Genomic DNA, 8786 nt, shown 5'->3' with positions numbered 1-8786 from the left:
AAAAAAAAATAGAGGTTCATGAAAAACAGTACAGTCCTGAGGCAACATTAAAGAAAGTAGGTCATTTATTTTTATATTCAGAAATTATATCATCACATAATTACTCTGATTTTAAAAATCCATTTTTTTCAAAGTACTTACAGAGCTCACTTAGGAACATCAAAGAGGGCAGAGGTGAAAGGCAAGCAGAGGAAGACAGTAGAGGGTCATTAGCAAGAGGACTCTGGGCCCCCCCCTGGGCCCCCCCCGCCCCCGCCCCTAACATATGGACCACAATCCTGCCAGAACCAAGAGACAGTATTTATTTTACTCAATTTCTTTTCATAGGACGTATTTTAATACTTAGCACAAATGCTCCAGTTGTAGGACTTCTAGAGTAAAATGTATGCTTTTTAAAAATATTTCCATCATTTCAGAATATCTTGATGCCTTCTCCTTTGGCATTAAATTACGCACAGTCTTTATTCTCAGATAAGGGTGTTTGTGTCAAGGCCCAGGTGACTTGACAGTATATAAATGAATCAGCAGAAAGCCATGTCTGTGGCATTTCCTACTTACTGGTATCTTCCTAGACATACAACTATAAGAACTTTTCTGAATATAACTATTCTTTAAACCTTCCCTCTCTCCTCTTAGGATTTTAGGGGAAGAAGAAGATTTTTCAGACGGTGTTCAAAATAAGTATAACAGTATGTAGATTTCACACATTAAGAGGAGATGAGTGCTTTATCCAGAAGCGCATTAGAATTCCACTTTGGGAGTCGTGCCCTGGAGGAGGACTCAAATCCTGGCTCTCTCACTTAATAGCTTTGTGACTTTGTGCCTATCATTTATCCTTTCATTCTGAACCTCAGCCTATAAACTTAAAAAAAAATTAAACAAATAAATACTGTGTGGTGCAGGGTTGTAAGGAATGAGTGCATGTGACATGCTTACCACAGCACCTCCGCATTCAAAGGCAATGAATATTACTATTATTATTGTTATTTGACTCCAAATGATACACTTGTGTCCCACTCACTAACCCACTCTGGGGGAAAAGGTACAGCTGGGCTTCAGACAGATGACTTCTGACAATCCAGCTGCACTCCGAGGGTGATCAGGAGGTGTGGCTGGTCTAGCTACTGTATAACCGACTTCATCATACCTAATTATTTCTGTGAGGAATTCTTGTGGCCTGGTGATTAAGAAAATGCACTGCCAGCTCAAAGGCAGGCAGTTCAAATCCATCAGCTGCTCCAAGGAAGAAAGATTGGCAATCTCCTCCCACGTGATTTATAGTCTCTGAAAAGTCACTGGAAAGTCAGTTATGAGTTGATACCAACACAACAGCACGTAACAAGAATCGTATGAAACATAATGTGCATAAAGGAATTTGTTTTAAAAACTTTAGAAAGCTAAAGAAAATTAACTAAATAAATAAAACCTCTTTTAACTAGACCAGAAAAAAATTTCGTAAGAGAAGTTTTTCTATTGGGAGTTCCATTAATTTAGTCCATTGAAATTGCAATGCTAACCCAAAGACAGTACTCTTCTGGTAATTCAAGTCCATCAAGTGCTCTGTAGGAAAAAAGACTTTCAACCTCCTGTATAATTTATGTGGCCTAGTGGCAAGAAGCTGCACTGCAATCCCGAATGCACATGGTTCGAGGCCACCAGCAGCTCTATGGGAGAAGGATGGGCAGTCTCCTCCCATGAGATTTACTGCCTCTGAAAACCTTCCAGAGGGTCACCGATGGGTTGTTTCAAACTGTATGGTACACAACAACAAGAAAAACCTACTGGGGGGTCAACCATGAGTAGGTTCCAATTGATAGCAATGAGTTTTGAGTTCAACTATGTCTAAAGAGATTAAGATTGTTAACAACTTCAGCTTGTGTGGCTCCACAGTCAACACTGTTGGTACCAGCAGCCAGGAAACCAAGAGGAAAATTGCACTGGGAAAGTCAGTCAACTGTCAGGGACCTCTCCAGAGTACTGAAGAGCATCAATGTCAGTCTGGAGGCTAAGGTGCTCCTGATACAGGCCATACTCTTCACAATCACTTGCTATGCATCAGAGAGCTGGACAGTGACTAGGGATGATAAAAGAATTAATGTCTTTGAGTTGTGGTGCTGGAAAAGAGTGTTGAATATACCAAGGACTGCTAGGAGAACAAACAGGTTTGTTGGTTGGTTGGTTGGTTGGTTGGTTGGTTGTTTGGCTTGTAGAGGGTGAAACAAAACCAGGCTGCTCCTTGGAGGCAAGGATTTTGAAGCTTCATCCAACATACTTTGGGCATGTTGCAAGGAGGGATCAGTCCTTAGAGAGGGACATCATGCTTGGGAGGAGTAGGGTGAAGAGACAGTGCAAGAGAGGAAGACCCTCAATGAGATGAATTGGTTCAGTGATTGGGGTAATGGGGGTAGATGTGTCAGAGACAAGAGGGTTGACACAGGATAAAACAGAGTTCAGAGCTGTTGTACATAGGGTTGCTATGAGTCACGAGTGACTTGACGGCACATAACAACACCAACAACATGTCTAAAATTAGATTTCAGTGGTCTTCATTCTGAAATTATCATTTATACATCTCTTAAAATATCTAATGATTTTCACATACTAAATAGTTTCTATCTTAGAGAATAATTATTAGAAGAAATGGAATACACATATCTATTATAAAAGGTTTTCATTATCAACAGAGTTGTTTGTTGTTGATGTTGTTGTTAGGTGCCATAAAGTTGAGTACAACTTATAGCAACCCTATGAATAAAAGATCTGATCCCTGTTCTATCCTGCACCATCCTCACACTTCCTGGCACACAAGTGACCACTGTAGCAATCACCATGTTGATCCACCTAGTTGAGGATCGTCTTCTCCTTAGCCGACCACCCACCCTCTCCAGCATCGTGTCCTTCTCCACACAACATGCCCAAAGTATGTGAGATGAAGCCTCATCATTCTTGCCCCCAAAGATCACTCTGGCTGCACCATCTATAAGACATATTTGTTTGTTCTCTTGGCTATCCGTTGGATTTTCAGTGCTCTTCTCCAATACCACAGCTCCAAGGCGTCAGTTCTTTTCTTGGCATCTTTATTCATTGTCCAGCTCTCAGATTCATAGAAAGTAATTGAAAAGACTGTGTCCTAAATCAGATGCACCTTAGTCCTCAAACTGACATCATTACTCCTCAATAATTTAGAGGTCCTTAAGTGCAGATTTTCCCAGTGCAGTACATCTCCTTATTTCCTGACTGCTGATACCAAGGCTGTTAATTGTTGATCCAAGCACGATGAAGCTGTTGACAGTTTGAATTTCCTCTCCACCCATAATGATGCTGCCTACTGCTCCAGTAGTAAGAATCCTTGTTTTCTTTATATTGTGATGCAATCTATCTTAAAGCCTGCATTCCTTGATCTTCTGCGACAAGTACTTCAAGTCAATCAATAGAGTAGGAATTATACTGAATTGGAAAAGAGCTTTTATCTCTTTTGTTACTTAGATGAATACATGTACTCTTTCATACTAGTGAAAGACTTGAAATGAGGGGCTTTTTTTAAAGCAAAAACAACCCTCTGCCTTTAAAAACACTTCTTAAAATGTAAATGATATTGAAGATAAAAAGAATCAGAATTTTATGTAGTTGCAAAATTAATGGGAGTTCCAGAGTCAATATCATATAAATAGATGCCCATCTGGCCAACTTTATGATAGCCAAGTTTCTTCTCTTAGTGTGGATTCATTTAACAAGAATTTAAAGAGCTCCCTCTTGTGGTCTAAAAATTATTAACAATCCAGCGTTTTCAGTTACTGAACATTTATTTAGGAAGTTCTGTTGGCCTACTCTCTCAGAAATGCTCAGGATGTATAGGATAGGACAGGATTCAGATCTGTTGTTCATAAGTTTGCTATAAAGTCTTACTTGACTTGATAGGACCTAACAACAGTCTGTATCCTAGGGAACTCTGGTGGTGTAATGGTTAAGTAGTTGTGCTGCCAATCCAAAGGCAGGTGGTTTGAATCCACCAGTTATTCTGCAGAAGAAAGATGGGTAACCTCCTGTGTAAAAAACCTCCTAAATTGTCAATTATGAGTTGATGGCAATGCAGTTGCAGTTTTTTAACTCTTTTTAAAATTATTTCTTTCTCCACTCTGCAATACAATTTCCTCATGTGAAGCACTGACCATAATTTGACTGAAGACATAAGATCTCTGTGATGTACAGCCTCTAAAAACCCGCAAAGGGGTCAGCTATGTGTCACATAACAGCAATCCGTATTAGAAAAGTGTGCTGCTAAGCCAAAGGTAATATGTCTCCATCTGTTTAAACGCACCAAGGACTCCTCAGAAGAACACTGGACAATCAACTGCATGCAATTTGCAGCCTCTGCAACCCAATACAAGCTTCCAGAGGGTTCTGACTAGATGACAATGAGGTTTTTGTTTCTTTTTAGCACATTTATATAGTACACGCATCTATCATGTACTTGCTATGCAGGTAGAAGAAGAGATGAAAGACTAGAAGTAGACAGGAGCCTGTAGATTTCAACTGGTTGTGGTCAGCTCTACATTTTCAGACAGGAACTCTGGTATGATACATACACTGCTTCTAATCTAGGGACTGACTGTGTTTCTCAAAAATGAAATACTGAGTTTTGGTTAGAGCAGCGCATTGACCCCATTGATTGGCTGAGCTACCAGGTGCTCAGAAATTCTGATGATTATCTACTTATTTTCAGCTCAAAAGCTTCAGATTCAAAAGTTACAAATGAAAAAAATCTTCTAAATAAATTCCCTACTAAATCTTGACATAGTCCCAGATATTCTACTCTAACCAGTTGTTCATTCCAGAAATATCTTATGTTAAACACTGTGGATAGAACAGTAAACAACCCAGCGACGACCAGTGGTGCTACAGTCTAGTGAGAAGACAGGCAATCAACAAATGCTCATTCAATAAAGATGTTGGCTGTAGGAATGATCATCAACATATAGGTATTAATGCAATCTAATGTAAACAAAGCTATGCCAGAGAAGAAGCCTAAGAAAAGACTAAGTGGAAGCAAGGGAACTAGTCTATGAAAAAAAAAATTATACACACACATACACAGAGGAACCAAAATTTGACCTTAAGTCTAACCCGCCTGAATTTCAAAACCATCTCAGGAACAGTTTTGAAGCCTTGAATACTAATGTGAAAAGACCAGGTAAGCTGTGGGAGGATGTCAAGAATATCATCCAAGAAGAATGTGAAAGGTCATTACAAAGACAGAGGAGGAAGAAAATACCAGGATGGATGTCAGAAGAAACTCTGAATATTTCAATAGAGTGCCGAGAAACCAAAGCAGAGGAAAGAAATTAAGACGGAGCTGAACACAAGATTTCAAAGGGCAGCACAAGAAGACAAAGAAAAGTATAATAATGAAATGTGCAAAGAAGTGGAATAATAAAAATCAAAATGGCCAAACTCCCTTGGCATTTCTTAAGCTAAAAGAACTAAAGAACAAATTCAAGGCTCAAGTTACAATACTGAAGGATGTTATGGGCAGAATATTGAATGATTCAGGAAGCATTACAAGAAAATGGAAATAGTACACAGAGTCACTGTACCAAAAAGAATTGGCTGACACAGAAGAATTTTATGAAACAATTTATGATCAAGAGGCAATGGTGATGAAGGAGGAAGTTCAAGCTGCTCTGAAGAAATTGGCAAAAGACCACAAAAGTTGATGTCATACAATGACATCTTGCAACAAACAGACACTGCCCTGGACACACTCATCAAGTTGTGCCAAGAAATCTAGAGGACTACTACCTGGCCAATTGACTGAAAGAGATTTTATCCTTATCCCAAAGAAAGGTAATCTGAGAGAGTGTGGAAATTATCAAACAATATCACTAATATCACACACAAGAAAATCCTGCTAAAGATTATTAAAAAATGACTAGAATAGTATGTTAACAGAAAACTTCCAGAAATACATCTGGGTTTTGAAGAGGTCGTGACACTAGAGATATTATTACCAAGGTTAGATAGTTTTGGCTTAAAGCAAAGATTGCCAGAGGAATGTTATCTATGTTTCATTGACTTTACAAAAGCATTTGATTGTGTAGATCACAGAATTGTGGTTAACCTTGAGAAGAATGGGAATCCCAGAACAATTATGTTCATGCGAAATCTATACTTGGACCAGGAGGCAGTCATAAGAACGGAGCATGGTTCAGAATTAGGAAGAGTGTATCAGGGCTGCGTCCTGTTTCCATACTTTTTTCAATCTGTATGCAGAACAGACATTCGGGAGGCTGGACTTTATGAGGAGTGTGGCATCAACGAAGACTCAACAACTTGTGTTATGCAGATGACACAATCTTACTTGCTGAAACTGAGGAGGACCTGAAGTATTTACTGCAGAAGGTCTGTACTACAGTCTTCAATGTGGATTAAAGGTTAACATGAAGAAGACAAGATTCTCATCTCTGCGCCAACTGGAAGCACCATGATAGATGGACAAGAGAATGAGGTTGTTAACAATTATAGCTCACTCGGCTCCACAATCAACACTCTTTGCATAAAGCAATCAGAAATTCAAAAGACTAATTGCACTGGGGAAGTCTGCTGTCAGGGACCTCTCCAAAGTGCTAAAAAGCACTAAGAGACTAAGATATGCCTGACCTAGGCATATCTTACTATGCATCAGAGAGCTGGACAATGACTAAAACTTGCAGAATTGATACCATTAAGTTGTGGTGCTAGAGAAGAGTACTGAACATTCCATAGACCACCAGGAGAGCAAATAGGTCTGTCTTGGAGAGGGTGAAACCCAGTTGCTCCTTGAAGGCAAGGATTTTGAAATGCCATCTCACATTCTTTGGGCAGGTAGCCAGGAGGGACCAACCAGTCTTTGGAGGACATCATGCTTGAAAAGGTGGAGGGACAGCGCAAGAGAGGAAGATCCAAGATGAGATGGGTTGACACAGTAACTAGGTTAGGGAGGGTAAGTGTGTCGAGTCAGTGAGACTGGCTCAGGATAACAGCTCAGAGCTATTGTACATAGGGTCACTATGAGGCAACTTGGTGTCACATAACAACAACAACAAATATATATAAATATATATCTAAAAGTTGAAAATGAGGGGAAACTTAACTCTTTTGAAAAACCAGGAGAGGGAAAGTAATGCAGCCAGAGAAGATGGCATTGGAAGGTGAAGGTGAAGGTGTCAGGCAAAAGTCAGATCATGTCCACGCTGCTAGCCCATGAGCACACATTGGGCATTATTCTATATGCTTTGGCAGTCCATAAAATGTTTTCAGTATGTGACTCACATGCTAGAACCTTTTATTCATTTTTTTCTGAAGATCCCACTGTCTGAATGTGTAGAAGAGATGGAAAGGAAGCAGGAGTGAAAGTGAGGGTACTTGGTAAAAGACGCTTTAAACATTTAAGGAAGGTGTACTGCCAACTAGAACCTGAGTGGTGACAGAGAAGGTAACAGAGGAAGATTTACAATTATTTTGAAGATCACATTGGCAGAAGTCAATGAATCAAAAGTGAAGGGTGAGGAAGAAGACGGTTATGGGTGGATCTAACAAATGAGGATGAATTAAAGAGTTGGCTAAATCAATGAAAAAATAAATATAGAAGACCATATCACCACAGTTTCCCTCTCTTCCACCATTTGAAGCCTCTTAGTGCTCAGCCAGGAACAGCTTTGTAGAAGTCCTATCTGCTTTCCAGGTGAGACATCCAGGCCCTACGAGTGTATGCCTTCCAGAGTCACTTCAAAGACAACTAACATGGAACTGGCAGGAAAAATTAAAGTCTAGCATTTGGACATTAAGAGACAAGCAACCAATAAGGAAATGTATACTCAGCACACTGAATCTACAAATAACTCCTTAGTTTCTGAATAGGGCACAAAGGGCATATAACGAATTGTCTGAGTGTTACATTCACCACAACATAATCTGCGAATTCCGGTCTACAGGTTCAAGGGGCTGAAAAGCAGGGTCTACATATTGTTCTGTAGGAATAGAAATGCTTAATGTGAATATATATTATTATACCGTGCAAAATCATCATAAATACAGCTTTGAATTTCTTGCTTATCTTGTACCAGTTGTATCACATTCTTTTCAGTTACTCGTGTGAAATAAAAATAGATTTTTTTATGGCTCTGAAACAGAAAGCTTCTTTAGTTATAAAAACAAATGCCAGCCATTTAAATTGTCTGAAAGCTAGAATTAGTTTAAATAAGAAGCCTACGGCTTCCAGCTTGAGAAGAACATATGTGAATATGGGAGATCATCTGAGGACATTATTTTTAAATTACCCATTTGACAAGGAGAGAGAAGGGAAAGAGAAAATATCAGTCCTATTTAAGACAAATAAACAAAAAATATACAAGAAAGAACAAGAAGTTGAGTGTGCACATTGGTGGCTAAATTTGGTAATTCATTTGGACGGTAAATGAAAGGGACATATCCAAACAGAAGTTTTATTTGCTCTGACAGTTCCCTCACTGAATGAGTTCCCTAAGTCCCATAGAGGGGAAAATTATCATTATCAGCACAGGAAAGAAATATTCTTTCACTGACTTTAAATGAAATATTGAGTTGTCCACTTTGAGATTTTGATTTACTTGGTTTACGCTGCACGTTGGTCTTCAAGGATAAAAGAAAAATAAGAATATAAATATGCCACACCCGCCTCGCTGTCCTCTCTGGCCACGACGCCTGTGTGACAAAATGGGTCGTCCGTGCCTGTACGGGGTCTCTGACCTCAAGGATAGCATAAGAGGGAA

General features: G+C 39.3%; 1 pseudogene; it reads left to right on the top strand.

Annotated features, from left to right (window-relative positions):
• Positions 1–5009: 5009 nt before the first annotated feature.
• Positions 5010–8786, top strand: part of LOC102843661 — an 8200-nt pseudogene continuing 4423 nt past the window's right edge.

This window comes from Elephantulus edwardii, unplaced genomic scaffold (assembly GCF_000299155.1).
Source record: "Elephantulus edwardii isolate Elephantulus edwardi_28Jun2011 unplaced genomic scaffold, EleEdw1.0 scaffold00371, whole genome shotgun sequence".
Lineage (NCBI taxonomy): Eukaryota > Metazoa > Chordata > Mammalia > Macroscelidea > Macroscelididae > Elephantulus > Elephantulus edwardii.
This window is presented reverse-complemented; position numbering and strand designations above follow the sequence as displayed.